Consider the following 18,511-nt stretch of genomic DNA (forward strand, 5'->3'; position numbering starts at 1 on the left):
GGCGAAGCCAGCCGCCTATCGAGCCGCGCCGTCATTGGCCGACGCCCACGCCCGTCGGAGCGGCAGGCTTCGCCACTGGGTGGCTTCTCTCCGCTCCCCGCCCCCCCCAAAGCCTCGCCCTCTCAGTCGCCTCCTCCCCTCCCGGCTCTTCCACTGCCCCCTTTCCCCTCCCGTCCCCGCCGCGTCTCCCCTGTCCAGCTGGGCGGGGACTGCTGTACGACTCTGTAAAGTCTGTGAGTCACTGCACAACCTATCAATCCAATTAAATGTCTTGAGCGAGCCGAGCAGGCGGTGCTGCTGCCGCCGCCGCTCGCCCAGCCGCGGCCGCCCCTTCTCGCAGCGCCCCTCTGATCCATGGCTGTCTGTACTTGTTACGGTGTAACCTCCTCCTCCGCCTCCTCCGCCTCCTCCTCAGGAGCCGCTGCAACTTCCCCTCAGCCAGCCTCCTCCTCTGCTTGGGGACTGCAAAGGCATGGGATAGACCTAGAGCCACTTCTCTCTCCCCTCCAGCGCTCGCTCAATCTCCCCCCTTTAAATTAAAGTCTGTTCCTCGCTCCTCGTCGTTTTAGGGATTTATTTGTCAGTCTTTAATTTCCCCTGATTTTATTTTCCCTCCCTGGGGCAGGGGGGTCGCAGGGGCCGGCGGGTTTATTTTAGGGAAGGGGCTCTCCCCCCTCCCCCCGTTTCTCCTTGTCCCTTTGCGGCCGTGACTTGATTTTCCTGCCCCTCTCCGCTCCCACCGCTCGAACTCAGCGTCCTGCACTCGAGTGACGCAGCGACACCCTCCGCCCACAGCCCAGACGTCCCCTCCCTCGCTGCCACCCCGACCCGTCTCGGGGCTGGACCCGGTGCCGACTTCACAGAAGGGTGAGTACCGTGTTGGGTTGGCGGAGGGGTGGGGGAGAATCTAGAAAAATGTTGTAGCCGGTCCACTCTGGGGAGGGCAGGGATCACGTTGTGGGCTGGAGGTTCCCGGTCAGGCGTGGATTTGAGGTGGCGACTGCCTCCCCCTCTCTCCCTCTTCCCCCGCCCCTCGACTCCTTATTCACCAGCCTTGCTGTATTTCTAGGTATTGCCAGACTTCCACCATCGGGGCATTATAATGCTTATAAAATGAGCTGTAATGGCATGCTTTCTTAGTGAGTGGTCATAGTCAGCGATGTGATCTGATAGACTGTATGACCTGCAAAAAGTGCAAAACGGCTAATGGGTAGGTTTTCCTCCAAATCAAAGTTAAACTTTTATTCAATAAAGGCAAAGTAAAAGGCATTTCTAATTTGAATGTGTGGAGATAGACCAAGAGAAGACAGGTTGCCTTGTGGCATGGCTTACTATTTTTATTTTAAAATAGTTCTTTAGGTTCCCTTTTGAAAAAAAAACGTGAATTCAGTATTAACGTAAAGGTTATGAAGTCTTTGAACCTGTTGGAGGAAAGCAAGGTAAGATGCAAATCCAGCTTGACACTTCATCTTTAGCTCACCTCTATTCTAGCAAGAAATTAAAGCACAGAATTTTTTATTTCTCCGTCACTGGGCACAGTGGGGTGTGCTAAGGACAAAAAGGGCTTTTTTTTTCTTTTGATATCTCTCTTTTGTATACTTGATTGCTCTTGAACAAAATTTTAATTTGGTCTCTTGGTTGTTGGCTGTTCAAAAGTACACATACTTGGCCATATATGCTTTATGAGAATCTTGCCCTATGCATCTTTAATATTTAATTTGAGATAAAACTAAAAATTATGAGAAATAGTTACTCTGAATCACCTTCTGAGGTCGCTTTTGAGAATTCAGCCTATTTTAAATGGTATTCCTCTTTTTGAATCAAGTTCTGGTCTAGTTGTCCACAAGATTCAAATTAGGCCAAACCAAACATGTTTTGAAATATTAAAGTACAGGAAAGGCCTTTTAGTAGTTCATTCTCTCCTTCTCTTTCAGACTAACCAGAATAAGTTGTTGATAAATTTAATTGTAAAGAATAGACTGTTCCTGTACTGAAATCTGCCAAGTTTCTACAGAAAGATTTCTTTTTAAAGAGAAGAAATGTGTTTATGATCAGCCAAAAGTAGTAAAGTTGACTCAAATGTAAGTGCTGTCATAAGGAAATGCTTATCATAAGCCCCAAAACCTTGCAGAGTGTTTCAGGAAGACTTATACAAAGTCTTTTTCAATTGTTTAATAAATTTCATCATGTGGTCTTTTTCTTGAGTGTAAGACTGAATTATTGAGAGGCCTCAGAGCAGAGGCGAGCCATGCTGCCTGAGTTTGAATCTAGCCATCATCCCTGGATGGCTGACTGACCTTAGGCAGGTTTCAAACCTGGCCTGTGAGGGTTTTCTCCTGTAAACGGGAGGAATGACTTTTCATCTAAGGGTTGCCTTAAGGATAAGTGAGAGGGCACAAGTCACAGAGTACTTGCTGTTAGCTGCCCCATCATCATCATCACCATCATCATCGTCCACTGAGAGGATGTGTGATGTAGTGGTTAAGGGGACCTCCACAACCAGACTGTAGGTTCAAGTGCCAGCATTTCCTCTTGCTATCCTTGTGATCTTGGCCGCGGTAACCTCAGATTCCCCATCTATAAAGCCGGGATAATAGAAAAATTTACTTCACAGGGTTACTGTGAGGTCGGAATGAGTTTGACTAGTATTTGGTACATCTTTTCAAGTTTAATTCTGTTTTGTTCCTGGTATGTCTTGAAACAATGGGTGACTATATTTTTTAGAACTATACTTTTTGTAAAGATAAAGAATTATTGCTGTCATTGAAATAAGCAGAGTTCTTATCCATATGCATGATGATTTATGGGATTTATACTTTTCAATGAAGTTTATATGAGTTTTTATGAAAGTTAGTTATTGGATGAGTTGAGTTGATCACTCTTTCATTTAAACTTGCATAACCAAATATATATACCACTATTATAACGATACCTATCACATATTTGCTGTTATATGTGGTTTTCTCCTCTACTAAACAGAAAGCTCTTTGAGGGTAAGGATAGTGTTTCATTCATAATTTAATCCCAGGTGCCCAGCAGAGTACCTGGTACATAGGTAGGCTTAATGAATGCTGTAGAATGAATTAAACAATGTTATTCTCAATTTGTTTATGAGTAGTTGAATGACATTGTAAGTGATATTATGGAGCATACTATTATTTGTGGTGTTGAGTTGAATTTTTATGTTCTCAATTACTATTTTTGGAAATAGAGAGGGAATTATAACATGTTTTATTAGGAAAATATTTTTCATTTTGAAGATTGAACTTAAAATATTCTGAAAAGTACATATCAAATGTCTTCTTTTAATACCTGATGTGGCCATTTTTTTTATTGAAAGAATTTCTGACTCCCAAACTTCCTGTAACTAAGTTGGATGTTATTATAATTAATACAAATTATACAAATTAGATTTTGAATGTCCCAAATGATGATGTGATGTTATTATTGGCTTCTGAATCAATAATAATAAAGAGAATTTATCAAACCAACACTGTGGAAATAAAACGATATCATTTCCTTAAGGACCTAAGCTTTATTTCTCTTTCCATTCAAGAGTGAAATTCTTTCTCTTGAGCAGTCTTAATAAATAATTAGCTTTTCAAATAGGCGTAGTAAATAGTGTAATAGGAATCATAAAGAAGGTATATGTAATTAGCAAATAAAGCACTTTAACTAACTTCACCACACACTTAATAGGCATTACACAATTGGGTAATGTATCTTTTTAAATAAGAAAATTGATCGGGCCTGTGCCACCCGCTTCATTTATAGAATCATTCTGCTTTACTTGTCAATAAAACCAGTTTAATTACTGTGCCCTCTGAAATTATAAAAATGCAAGAAATATCTTTCATGAAAGAGATATCCTCAGTAACAAAATCTGAAAACTAATCTACTCAGAAGTGTTACAGAGTTCCATAACATTGTTAAAACTTTTCAAATATGTGAACTATCTAGTACAATGTGGGTACTTTTGTATATATAATCCTTTGTCTAACCAAATCATCAGTTATCCAGTTTAGTTGAATATATTGCATTTTCACTGGCTAAAACAATTAACTTTTTAAAAGTCGCCCTTTTTTGTTCATACACTTTTAAAGCAGCTAATCTAAAATGAAACTTTAAAAAATTAATTTATAGGCACTTAGAAACTACACTTAAGTGTCTGGTCTGCAAGATGAAAGGTCTGAGTTTTTGCTTAACACATTTCAGCATGACTATTTCTGTAGCTTATATCTCTTTCATTTAACATTTTTCGTTTTGGTGAAGACATTTGAGTATTTATTGATATTTTACAGATGTATATAATGTCTTCAACTTTTAAAAAAGTGAAGTTTCTGATGAAGAATTGTCTGGGGGTTTCCCTGGTGGCGCAGTGGTTGAGAGTCCGCCTGCCGATGCAGGGGACACGGGTTCGCGCCCCGGTCTGGGAAGATCCCACATGCCGCGGAGCGGCTGGGCCCGTGAGCCATGGCCGCTGAGCCTGCGCGTCCGGAGCCTGTGCTCTGCGACGGGAAAGGCCGCAACAGTGAGAGAACGGCGTACCGCAAAAAAAAAAAAAAAAAAAAAAAAAAAAAAAATATATATATATATATATATATATATATATATATATATATATACTCTGTCAGTGATCAAAAGGAGAGGAAAATTATTTTTGTGTTATCTATTGACATAAACTTAGAATTAAAGTCGCTGGAGTTCTAGACTGAACCATGCTACCGATTGGCACATGACCTTGAGCATTACCCTTAACCTCCAGGACTCTCCCTGTTCTTATCCTTTTTTTTTTCTTTTCATCGTTATTAGATTATAATTGCTTTACAATGTTGTGTTAGTTTCTGCTGTACAACAAAATGAATCAGCTATATGTAACCTATATCCCCTCCCTCTTGGGCCCCCCTCCCACCCTCCCCATCCCACCCCTGTGGTCCTCACAAAGCACGGAGCTGATCTCCCTGTGCTATATAGCAGCTTCCCACTAGCTATCTGTTTTACACATGGTAGTGTATATATGTCAATGCTACTCTCTCAATTCGTCCCACCCTCCCCTTCCCCCTACGACCCCGCCGTGTCCACAAGTCCGTTCTCTATGTCCTGCCCTGCCACTAGGTTCATCAGTACCATTTTTCTAGATTCCATATATATGTATTAGCATACAGTATTTGTTTTTCTCTTTCTGACTTACTTCACTCTGTATGACAGACTCTAGATACATCCACATCACTACGGATGACTCAGTTTCGTTCCTTTTTATGGCTGAGTAGTGTTCTCATCCTTTCAGTGGGAAGAGGGAAGGCATTTACCCTGCCCTCACTCACAGAGGACATTGTAGGGATAAGTTGTAAGTGCTTTTTAAGAGCATTGGAGAAGGACAGGGTGGAAGCAAATACAAAGTAAACATTTGCATTTAGAAATGGACATTTGTTTGTCATTATTAAAAAGTTGTGACTTGAGATCTTTTGTCTGAAGGGCATTTTTCCTTTTAACTTTATATTAGTAGAGACTTCTTACTGGTATATTCACAAGAAAGTATAAGGTACCTAAAAGAGCCAAGAAACTTTGAAAGGGATTTTAAATGTTAACATTGAGTTTTGGTATATCCTAGATTATAGCAGATGTTGATATTGTAAGAACAAACTTTATGTATCTAGGAGATAATACATTTTATTAACTTAAAGCTTGTAAAACTTTCACGTGTGTTGCAGGAAAAAGTGTTTAGACGTATGTTTTGTTAGCAGTATATTCAAAGAGAAAAATTAGATTATTTACTTTTAAATTTCAAAAGGATTACTTGGCTAGAGGACCCCTTCTTACACTAAGTTATTTTTGTACCTTGAATACAGTGAAATGTGCACATTTCAGAATATAGTGGCTTGAAGGATTTTATTTACTCCAGCGAATCTTTTATTTAGGAAGGTGAGTGAAGACAGGTAGGGAAAGTCTGTATTTTAAGAAACTAGTTTTTTTTCCTCTTGTCCCTAAAAATGAGTTCTGAGTCTTTAAAAGTCAAAAAGCCCAGCGTTAGCACATTATGTCAGTTTCTTTGAATTCAGCTTTCCCTCTCTGTGGTTATTAACAGAAGAGTTGTCACAACCTTATGATATTATCACTTTTTAAAGTGGAAATGAAATTCTAGTGTACTCAGAGTAAGACCTATTAAAACAAGTGGGACATACAAAGAAATATTTTTTGTTCCAACTAATATTAAGTATCATGAACAGTGATCCTCAAATGCAAGGTTGCTAAGCAAAAGCAACTTTTAAAAGTGTATTGTCCTTTTGTCCTTATTGTTCAACATCCAATTGATGAAAACTCAGAACGATCAGATTTCTTTTCTACTTTTTAATGTATAGTCCACACTGATGTTTATAAAGCTTTGTGTGATGTTACGTACAACTATGTAGTATTGAATGTTTACTTTTAACATATTAAAATGACCAAAACAGTCCACCTTTTATTTAAATTTTATCTGATTTTCACAACCTTCTTCCCTTTGTTCTACCATTGTTGTTCAGTTTTCTTAATATTACCACTTGAATTTGTGTTTCTTTTAATGCGGCATCTTTCTCATTTTGCTCTTCTTTTCACATTGGTCTTTTTCCTTGATTATGACAGGTTTTTTTCTTTGCCCCTCTTTTGCCTTTGCCTCTGTTTAAGGCATGGAATAGGGGTTTTCATCTATTTCAGTCTGCTTTTATGAGACTGAGGCAAAGGCCTTCCATATAGAAAATTTGCCTTATTTTGGAAGATGAGCTCTCTGATCATCTTATCTACACAAAACTTAAGGGGCCATTTTGTAAACCTAAAACCAAGTTTTAACTCATGTGAGGTGGTAAAAAGGGACAATAACGATATGTTTATTATTTACTGATTTTCTATTAATCTCTTTTTTTGGGGGGTTAACCACAGAATTTTTTCTTTCCACATTACCTTGAAACATCTCAAACATCCAGGCTTTGTGCTGCTCGGCGCCCAGTGCCGGGCGAGCCCTGGCGGCAGTCTGAGCTATGACCGTGGCCACCTGACCACGTGGGGGGCGAGTGGGCCTGAGAACAGCACATTAGACATGAAGAGCAGGTCCTTTGTTTTGTTAACTCCGTAAAACCAGACAGAACCTCAGACTCTGTCCACTGTGAGGTTTTCCAGGGTTCGCCATTGTTGAATGACTAATGTTCCTCGTGAAGTAACCATTAGCTTTATTGTCTTCCAGTGGCCTCAGCTCAAATGAAATGTATCCCTTTGAGTTAATTTTGTTTTGATTTTAAGACTTCTTTTCACTGAGAAAATCAAAGGGTATGAAAATGAATATGTATTTTTAAACAAAAAAGATTTACGTAAAAATCCTTTGAGTAAAAAGATTTTCTAAGGACTCAAATCCATTAATTTGGAGAGAATGTTTAGTAGTTGCTTTCTTTCTTATTTTTTTAACATCTTTATTGGAGTATAATTGCTTTACAATGGTGTGTTAGTTCCTGCTCTATAACAAAGTGAATCACCTATAAGTTTAATAGTTTCTTAAAATACTTGACATTATTCAGACATTGGTAGTAGAAAACCTTTCAATTTGATTAAATGAAATGAATCCCCTTTTTGATTTACAAAACAAACAGTCCATTGTTACTTTTTATTTAAACAATTCCAATATAGGGTTAGATAAACTTCATTTTGGAGTTGATTACATAAGAGACTTTCTAGAAATTGTACTTTGTAAAATCTATGCCTCTTGGAAGAAGCTTGGTCTTTTCTTTTTTCTTTTGTAAACCTATATCCCATTCCTGACTTCATTCATTTATTCATTTCATTCAACAGATTTATTGAGCACTTACTATGTGCCAGCTACTCTTATGAGGCATATACATTATAGCAGTGAAGAAAAGTAACAAATATTATTGTCCTTGTAGAAATTACATTCTAAACTATTTTGATGTGTTTAGAGCTTGTTATCTACTATTTTGAGTAGTGATAACTAAACACTGTGTAATAATGGTTTGAAAAAAAAGTCAAGATTTCTTCATATGGATTTTATACCTTTTAAGTTGGTACAAAAGTCTAAAACTGAGTCCTGAAACAAAACTGCATTCAAATGGACAATTTTTATTTGAGTTTGAGTTGAAATATTAAAAACCTATAATGTTGCTGATGTTTCCACCAGAAATCATGAAATCATCCTCGTTTATGAACCCTGGGAAACCTTACATTGGACATGGTCTGAAATTTCTCCTAGCTTTTCTCCTAGCTTTTCTTTACACCTTTGAAGTTATTTTCTCATTTTGCTTTGTTTTCTTTGTGACAGAGCCTGAAAAACATGTGTAACACTGAAAATTGCACAATGGAAATGTAGTCATCTCAGCTATATGGCACAATTAACAAGAAAATCTTAAGTTTCCTTTGTCTAGTGTACATAAAGAACTAATCTTTTGTTTCTGTGATTGTAAAAACTGTGTAATTTCCTAAACAAATAAAACTCTTAGTGTACATTTCCACCTCAAATATTAAAGAAGATATATGTGTTTTTGTGGTACAAATAGCACGAGTATGATATAATATAATGATTTTCGTTAATTATTTTATTTTTGTTCATAAATATTTAACACATGTCCCAAGTGCTTGGGGATATCAGAGACTAATAGACATGGCACCTGTCCATAATGGTTTTCACAGTCCAGTTGGGGAGACAAAAGATCCCCACATGAAAATTGTCTCTTGTGCTGGGCAATATGAGATTTAACTTGATGGAAAGTCTGGTGTAGGCCACTACAGTAAGCAAGGTCAAATGGACTTGCCTTCTGGAAGTCCTGGATGGCCTTCATAGGAGTCCATCCTTCCTTTTTTTGTTTTTGTTTTTAATCCTTTTAAGTTTGGGAAAGATTGCCATCTTTGTGCCTTAGGCACTTAAGGGTAGAACAGTCCCTTTTCTAGCTACTGCAACTGCTCAGCAAGGAAGGAAAGGAAATGGAGTACACACCCTAGCCATTTATTATCAATACATTCGCTAGCTATTCCCGAGGAAAGCAGGGACTCTGAACTGAAAACAGAATACAAATGCCCCAACTTCCAATGGTTCAACTTCCAATGCTTCAACTTTACCATGGTGTGAAAGTTCTATACATTCAGTTGAAAATGGAGCTGGAATTTTGAGTTTGGATCTTTTTCTGGGCTGACAGTATGCTACACGATCCACTCGTGATGACAGTCACGAGGTAAATAACTAATACACTTACAACTATTCTGTACCCGTACAACCATTCTGTTTTTCACTTTCAGTACAGTATCCAATAAATTACATGAGATATTCAATACTTTAGTATAAAATAGGCTTTGTGTTAGATGATTTTGCCTGATTGTAGGCTAATGGAAGTGTTCTGAGCATGTTTAAGGTAGGCTAGGCAAAGCTATGATGTTTGGTAGGTTAGGTGTATTAAATGCATTTTCAACTTAACAGTATTTTCAGTTTACATGGGTTTATCAGGATGTAACCCTGTTGTAAGTTGAGGAAGATCTGTATGGGCACACAATGGATATGGTTTGGGTTCTTGAAGACAAAACCTTTTCCAGAGCTTTGGGAAGGCTGGTACATCAATGAGGGGCCTGTACACAAGGGGAGTTCCCTGAAAAATGGAAGAAACACTGAAAGGGGAGGAAAGAAGTGGAGATGGAGACTTTTGATAGCTACTGAAGACACACTCTTTTTCCCTCAGTTTTGCCTGGAGCAGTCCTGCCTGTGAGATGGGCATACCCTGGGTCTAATATGCCAAACTTAGGAAGTCTATATATTGCTGTAATATGTAGGTATGATCTTTCTAAATTGTTTTGCTTTTCAGTTAGCCGAGATTCCTGATATGTGTGTGTTCAAATTCTAAAATATAATCCCATGTGACTATGGCTTTTGTTTTCATTTTCCTGCACATTTAAAAATATTAAGAATTTCTTTGTTTTTTGAGTATATTTGTTTATTTGGACCTAAATCTAAGGTAGAATAACACAATATATGCTTGCCTGTTAGATTTAAATTAGGGGAAAAATTCTAAAGCCTTAATGTTTATTTTAGCCATGGATGAAAGTATTTGGACACTTGTATGGAGACTTTTTTTTTTAATTGTTTCTTTTCTGAGAAACTGTATCTGTGCTAGAACCATCACATATCTATTTGATTTAAAGGCCACCTGGGATAGTTATGTTCATTATCTTGATTGCTGATGATTTCAAGGGTATATAGATATGTCATGACTTATCAAATTATACATTTTAAATATATGCATTTATTGGATATTAATGAAACTTTAAGAAAAAGCCACCTAGGTTGTAAGGTATATTTTTCAAGATAAAATCTCTATTGTAAGATTATATTTTTAAAGTTTGTCATTTATTTTTTATTTCTTTTTAAATTTTATCTACTGTTTATTTACCTCTATCCTATACCCCAGTCACATATATTTTAAGAAAGACAAATGGAACCACAGAGACTCACGTGCCAGCTGAAATTTAGATATAGGACCTTAGAGAGCTTTCTACTGTATGTAATGCTCACTAGAGTATTTTTAAGTAATTTGCAGAAATTTGAATTTGGAGAATTGGAGTTGTGTATTTTTCAAGGAATTATTCTTTCCTTATAGTTTAACAGATTGTGACTCATCTTTGGCGTGGAATAAAGAGCATGATTTTAGTAGGACTTTTTTTTTAAAAAGAGATTAAATGGCTTAATGCTTCTCCTTAAATATTGTTCCTTTTTTTAATTGCTTTTTTTTTTTTTGCGGTTCGCGGGCCTCTCACTGCTGTGGCCTCTCCCATTGCGGAGCACAGGCTCCGGACGCACAGGCTCAGCGGCCATGGCTCACGGGCCCAGCCGCTCCGTGGCATGTGGGATCTTCCCGGACCGGGGCACGAACCCGTATCCCCTGCATCGTCAGGCGGACTCTCAACCACTGCGCCACCAGGGAAGCCTTAAATTGCATTTTTATAAATTAAATTTTGGCATGTCGGACCATAGAGTCTATGGATAGATTTGTTTAGGGAATAACCGAGTCTGCCCCTTTCTTCTTGCCCTCGTGGTCTTGAGCACAGCACAGAAGGCTTCATTATCGATCTGTTAGAGTCCTGGTCTAATTTTAATTGAGTATTCCTTATGTTACCCAATGTGTGTTTCAGAGAAATTTCTTCATTGTTGGAATTAATGCTTAACTTTAAAACGGCAATTTTGTATGTGTGTGTGGCTGCGCTACATAGCATTCCCTGACCAGGGATCAAACCCCCACCCCCTACAGTGGAGGCGTGGAGTCTTAACCACTGGACTGCAGGGAAGTCCCTAAAATGGCAATTTTTTATGAATAAAAAACATTGCAGAAAAAAAATTTGAGTTGTGTTTTTGGGATTGGGACTGTCAGGGTATTAATGAGTTGTGCCTTGTAAGCTCAGGCTCCTTCTACCATACAAGAGGGCCACATTACAATCACCCATCCCCAGGCCACAACCCAGGGTGAGGCCCTGGTTTCAGTATTTTTGAAAGTCCTCAACTTATTCCAATGTAGAGCCACACTGTGCTCTGCAGTGCTGTATCTCACACCATATTCCCCCACACCCAAACTTTCTGTTGTAAAACTTTTCAACTATGTAGAAACCTTGAAAGAATAATTCAGCAAAGACCCATATTTCCTCCACCTAGATTCAGTAATTATTAACCTTTTGCTTTATTTTGCTTTATGACTCTCTGTCTCCCTTTCTTTATATGTATAATTTTTTGTACCATGTGAAAGTAAGTTTTAGATATCATGACTCTTTACCATTAAATATTTCAATATGCATCTCCTAAGAATAAGGACATCTTCCTACATAACCACAGTACCATTAGCACACCTATGAAAATTAATAATAACTTGGAATGCTTTTCAAGAGCTCAATTCCATTTATTAAAGGTGTATGAATTCACATTCTGCTAAAAGTTAAATGCATATGAAGTGAGAAGTTCTGCAGAATATGAAATTCTGGGTATTTTTGCTAAAGATATGTTTCTTATCTGTGTTTGCAAGTAAGGCCACTACTTCAAACATTTTTGTAAGGTAAATGCCTTTTCTTATGTATGGCGAGGTGAGATCCTTTCTAGATCTAACGTCGCATGATCATATCATGAGAAAAAAAATTTTATCAAAGTTCATGCCACAGTGTGGTTTAGTGAAAAAAGCCCTATTTTGAGCCAGAACGATGTTGGTTCAAATTCTTGCTCTGCCACTTACTGCAGGTGACCTTGGAGAAGTTGAATTCATGTATCAGGATGCTTTTAGAAACCACCCTCAAGCTTGCTGGAATCATCAGGAAATTTATTATTTCACAACAAATCCAGAGCTACGGCGGGCTCCAGGGTTGGTCATTTCTGTAGCTCAGGTTCTTAGCGTCTTTTGGCTTTCAGCTGGGTTCCTTGCTGGCTCCCACGTCTGTTTTGGCTCCTTCCTCAAGCTGGTTCACATGCTGATGTTATGGCATTCAGAGGAAGTCAGAAACCTCCACAGGTGTGGACTGTCAGTCTTTCTGTCTGATTGGGCATCTCTGCCCACATCTGGACCACAGGGCTGGGGTTCTCTTAGGGAGAGGAAGGAAGGAATGGATGTCGGGTATACCACTAACAGTGTTCATTACCCCTCTCTAAGTCTCCGTTTTCCTCGCTATAGAATAGCAACAGTGATAATCTACCTCTATGATTATTAATGGTATACAACAGGTAAAGCAACAATACACAGCTGATTTTAATAAATGCTAATTCCTTTTTTTCTTCTCTCCTTTTCATCTTATGGAAAATTCTCTCTTCCTTTGATACTGCTACACTCCATTCTAGTAAGTATATGTAAGTGATTCTCTCAACTGGTCTTTTACCTGTTCTCTAACCTCAGTATCTAGGGCATAGCATTTTTTTTTAAATAAATTTATTCATTTTATTTATTTATTTTTGGCTGCACCGGGTCCTCACTGCTGTGCGTGGGCCCTCTCCAGCCGCGGCGAGCAGGGGCCGTTGCTCGCCATGGCACGCGGGCCTCTCACTGTGGTGGCCTTTCCCATTGCAGAGCATGGGCTCCAGGCGCATGGTCCTCAGCAGTTGTGGTGCGCAGACCCAGCAGTCGTGGCGCACGGACTCAGCAGTCGTGGCGCACGGACTCAGTAGTTGTGGCACACGGGCCCAGCGGCTCTGCAGCATGTGGGATCGTCCCAGACCAGGGCTCAAACCCATGTCCCCTGTATTGGCAGGCAGACTCTGAACCACTGCGCCACCAGGGAAGCTCTAGGGCATAGCATTTTATGTGAATTTTGCACTTTGGTCAGGTACCCTCCATTAATCTATCTTGGCCCTTCTTATTTTTTCTTATATGTTTCAACTTTATATTATTCCAAAGCCAGGGAAGGGAAACTGTCAACAGTGTGCACATATTCATCAAGAGACAGATCAGATGGGAACAAAAATCTCTTTAATTTCACTATTCATAAAAACAACAGAGTTGAAATAGATTTTTTCCCTTTATTTAAAAGAAATGCACCATGACCTGTGGAAAAGTCAGCAAAATAAAGCACTATATTTGAAACACAGTACTTTATTTGTCCGGGATAGACCGGGTCTTTGATATCTTGGGAATATCTAGTCTTATCATGGTAGGTTAGCCAGGCCTATCATGGCAGTTTAGCCAGTCTGGTTTCTCTAGAACGTACTTTCTAAATAGAATTGTGTCTGATTTACAAGTCAGTCTTTTCTGGATTGTTTGATCTTGAGCCCTCTCTCACCCACCGTGAGAAAGTAGTCTTTTAAAGACGCGTTTTCCAGTATGTGTGCACACTGGTGGGTCTTTGTTCACGCATGCTCTTCTCAAAATATGTAGTGAAGGGTTGTCAGATTTTCCCCCTATGGAATTTCTAAAGCACTCCTGAATCACCTGCGAAGCCTGCAACATTGTCACAACCCAATCACGTGGGAAGATCTTCACTGTTTTTAAAAATTTTCTTCCTAAATGATGGGATCACTCTTGAAGGAGAGCTACTGATTCTTCTTGACCCCTCAAGTAGACTATTTGATTCCTGCCAGCCTCCATGGAAAGAACAGAAGAAGGGTGAAAGTCTTGTGTCTCTCTTGACTTGGAAGATGCTAAGTCTTGGCTTGTCCCTAAATTTTCAATTACAGTTTTTTTACTTTGTCTTTCATTTTCAGGCTTAGTGTTGATGAGGTACCTATTGCTCTAGTAAGCTCTGTGAATACTGAAAATACTCAGATTTTGAATGGTTCCATCCATAATTCAAAGCTTCTGCTATGAATTGTTTTGAGCCAGAGGAATACTTTTTAAAAGAACTATTTAAGGGCTTCCCTGGTGGTGCAGTGGTTAAGAATCCGCCTGCCAATGCAGAAGACACGGGTTCGAGCCCTGGTCCGTGAAGATCACACATGCTGCGGAGCAGCTAAGCCCATGCGCCACAACTAATGAACCCACATGCTGCAACTACTGAAGCCCGTGCACCTAGAGCCCGTGCTCCGCAACAAGAGAAGCCTGCGCATTGCAACGAAGAGTAGCCCCCGCTCGCCACAACTAGAGAAAGCCTGCATGCAGCAACGAAGACCCAGCGCAGCCAAAAATAAAATAAATTTTTGAAAATAAGAATTATTTACGTATGTTTTGATGTTTTTTATACATCTCAAATGAAAGTTCTGTAAACTTTAAATTATGAAGCAGCACAATGAAAGCAGAATTCTGAAATAAATTGTATTTTATTAAAGAAGCCAGAGAAGGGACACTGTGGCTATAATCTTAGTTAAAAGTGCTAGAGTTTGGGGGAAAAAAAGTTAGAACTTTGTATTGCATTTCCTCAAAGTGCTGTTGGTTACTTTTAAAAAGGGTGACATAAGACTGTAACTTGTGAAGCTTGGTTTTGTTTGGGCAAATTTTTAATTTTAGTACCTTGCAGAAAAGTTTAGTGGACAAGATTCCCTTTGCTGTGTAACAAATGATTTTACTATTTAGCTAAGGTTTACTACCAGTGGCTCAGAGGCTGAAAGGAAAAGTGAAATGACTGTTGTTTCCCATCTAATACTAGATTTTATTTTTATTTCCACTACCCAGTGTTAAAAAAGGAAATGAAAAGAAAGCAAAGATCAAGATCCAAAAGCTCAAACTAAAATGTAATTTCCGGGGCTTCCCTGGTGGCGCAGTGGTTGAGAGTCCGCCTGCCGATGCAGGGGACATGGGTTCGTGCCCCGGTCCGGGAAGATCCCACATGCCACAGAGCAGCTAGGCCCGTGAGCCATGGCCGCTGAGCCTGCGCGTCTGGAGCCTGTGCTTCGCAACGGGAGAGGCCACAGCAGTGAGAGGCCCGTGTACCGCAAAAAAATAAATAAATAAAAATTAATTTCCTAACTAGAATAAGGCTGGTTTTGCCGTGATGTGAAAAGTCATCCGTAGGAAACGTTTGTTAATAGCTAAACAGTTGGCCATACTGATTGCTGGGATTAGTAGTTCGATTGGGATGTACTCCTGTCTTCAGATACTCAATCAGGCAGGTAAAAACCAATCAAGGCTAAGCAGTTGGGACTGACTCAACTTCTTTTTTGCCTCCCTACAGAGAAATGTTTCAACTATGCTTCTTGCCCCTACATTTTCGTCTCCCTGAGAGAATGGAACAAAAGCCCAAGTGACAGTGGGTTGGAGAGCAGTGCATTATCTGCCTCTTATTACCCAGGACTTATATACTCTAATGATAGAATAATTGCTAGAGCTTTGTTTATCTTTCTTGATTCTATCATTTCTGTGTTGCCTTGGGAGCTTCTCATGGGCGGGGTCTAAAGTTGTGTGGAATGGATTCTAAGGACAAACTGCTTTTGTCCCAGGCCATTTATTGTCTTCATTTTCCGTAAGAAGTTCTTATTTTGGCTGAAAAATTGTAGCATGACCAACAAAAAACTGTTGACCAGCTAAGAAAAGTATATTTACAGTAGCTTTGAAAAAACTATTTGGAAAAGAGATTATACTTAAAGATTATTATTTCTGAAAGACCCATATACCATGGAGAGATTTTCTGGCCATGAATCTATTTTGCTGTATTAACCATTCGTGCCATTCAGTCTGTGCATCTTTAATTATATGCTATATATTTGAGCATGAGGCATTTGGGGACACTTACTGGTCAACTTTGAGTTTTGAGAAATTTTTTTTTTTAAGTTGCAGGCAGACAAAAACAAACGATACTTTGAGGATATTAATGGAATTGTATTATGGTTGAAAATTTTGATTGTTAGAAAATTTGTCTGTAATTAGCCATAAATTTAGTTTTATTGTGGACCAAGTCGTGGACTCTGCTGGAGATGCAGAGTCCTAACTTAGTGTGAAAACGTTCTGGTACAGGGACCCTCCTGTCTTCTCAGCACTATTGTCATGTTCCACTTCAACCCATTTCACATGTTGTGGCTAATGTAGTGACTGCTGAGTGGTACGTGCACTAGATCAACAGGGGTCATAAGTTTTTGGTTTTGTTTTTTGCACTACTTATGCATCATAAGAACAACATGGTGAAAACGGAAGCATTTTCTATTTGGGTTAATTTAGGATCACCAATAGAGATATAAAGCATTTAACCTTTTTTTTTTTTTTTTTTTCTGTTTTGCTCTCACCTGATTACTGGATGGGGAGATGGGCAAAGAATCAATGTTGAGGGGAGGTGATGGAAGAGAGGTGCTTGTTGCTACCACTTTTTGTCCATCTGTGTAATCTACTAATCATTTCATATGGTCTCTGGCAACTGTTCTGGTGACAAGTTTTACTTCTTTTGGAGAAACTGTGATTTTTATTTTTGAATAAAAATAAGAATAAGAAAATGGGTTTTTAGGGCTTCCCTGGTGTTGCAGTGGTTAAGAATCCACCTGCCAATGCAGGGGACATGGGTTCGAGTCCTGGTCCAGGAAGATCCCACATGCTGTGGAGCAACTAAGCTCATGCACCACAACTACTGAGCCTGTGCTCTAGGGCCCGTGAGCCACAACTACTGAGCCCGCGTGCCACAACTACTGAAGCCCGCGCACCTAGAGCCTGTGCTCCGCAACAAGAGAAGTCACCACAATGCGAAGCCCGCACACTGCAACGAAGAGTAGCCCCCGCTCGCCGCAGCTAGAGAGAGCCTGCGCACGGCAATGAAGACCCAATGCAGCCAAAAATAAATAAATAAAAAATTAATTAAAAAAAAAAAGAAAATGGGTTTTTAAAAACAGATTTCCTATTTCCTAAAATACAGTGGGAAAGGACTGCTGTGAGGCTGAGAAATCTGGAGGCCAGGAGACAAACAGTGGGTGCTCAAAAAATGCAGCTCCATGCCCTTGGGGAAAAAATAAAATAAATGTGGAAGCCTTTTCTTTTGTTCTTCTGCTTCATCTTATATTTGTATGCTTATAAACATTATTGGTGTGAGAATTCCTCTTTTGAAAGCTTTCAAGTTGTTTTTCGGTCCAAGTTGTTGGCATTCTACCTCGCAGTATCCCTACTTCTTATTTGAGGAATACAAAAGGAGATGCACTTTAGACTACTTATTCTTTAACTTTTGAATACTGGATGCAGGTATTAGTGCAAATTCAGTATGCCATTATGCGATGAGGAAAAAAAAAAAAAAGACATGTTTATGACTAGGAAACAGTTCTTCGCAAAGAGAAGTTTTGTCCTGTTCAATCAGTTACTGAAATGGAGCTGAGTTTTCTTTTATGTATGTCTTTTTTTTTTTTTTTTTTTTGCGGTACGTGGGCCTCTCACTATTGTGGCCTCTCCCGTTGCGGAGCACAGGCTCCGGACGCGCGGGCTCAGCGGCCATGGCTCACGGGCCCAGCCGCTCCGCGGCATGTGGGATCTTCCCGGACCGGGGCACGAACCCGTGTCCCCTGCATCGGCAGGCGGACTCCCCACCACTGCGCCACCAGGGAAGCCCTATTATGTATGTCTTTGAAGTTGAAATGATTCAGTAGTCATCTGTGAGCACTAGAGTAGTGAGTTCTTGGGAACGTTTGTACTCCCGAGGAGGCAGTTTGTGAAGCAAATGTATAGTGAGTCAGTATATTGTGACTTTTCTGACTAGCGTGCTACAGAGCAGATGATGTTTTGGTATACTGGAGCACAGCAGTTAAGCCACGAGGTGTCAAGTGGAAACTCAGGCACTTGGTCAATCCAGTTATCAGTTTCTACTCTTCATATGCTCTCATTTTCTTCGTGTGTATTTGTAATTGCTTTAAAGTGATCCTGTCAATTTGACAACCAGAAAGGGTAACAGAAATAAAGTCCAAATAGTTGATTTTAGAATTTTAAGTAAGTTGTATTAGGGGAACATATTAAGTGTGAGGATAACCATCAATTTGATTTTTCTTACTGTTCCTCTTGCTTATCCCCTTGACTGACAAGTTGACTGCTGCACTTTATGTAAAGTTTTATTTTTTTTAAATTAAAACTAAAAGTTCATGAACTTTGTACTGACTCAGGATGTGTGATGCTGTGTTTTAATCACTGCTCTGTTC

At 39.4% G+C, this 18,511-nt stretch overlaps 1 protein-coding gene across 1 annotated transcript in view; it reads left to right on the plus strand.

The window, feature by feature from the left end:
- Positions 1 to 206: 206 nt before the first annotated feature.
- The window catches only part of SERTAD2 (SERTA domain containing 2), a 112,799-nt gene continuing 94,494 nt past the window's right edge, over positions 207 to 18,511 (plus strand). The window contains exon 1 of the mRNA XM_022597165.3: positions 207 to 867. The gene's annotated coding sequence lies outside the window, so the exon portion shown is untranslated. The remainder of the gene's footprint in view (positions 868 to 18,511) is intronic.

This window comes from Delphinapterus leucas, chromosome 13 (assembly GCF_059928025.1).
Source record: "Delphinapterus leucas isolate spDelLeu-1000000601 "Yukka" chromosome 13, BTC_Dleu_Yukka2, whole genome shotgun sequence".
NCBI lineage: Eukaryota > Metazoa > Chordata > Mammalia > Artiodactyla > Monodontidae > Delphinapterus > Delphinapterus leucas.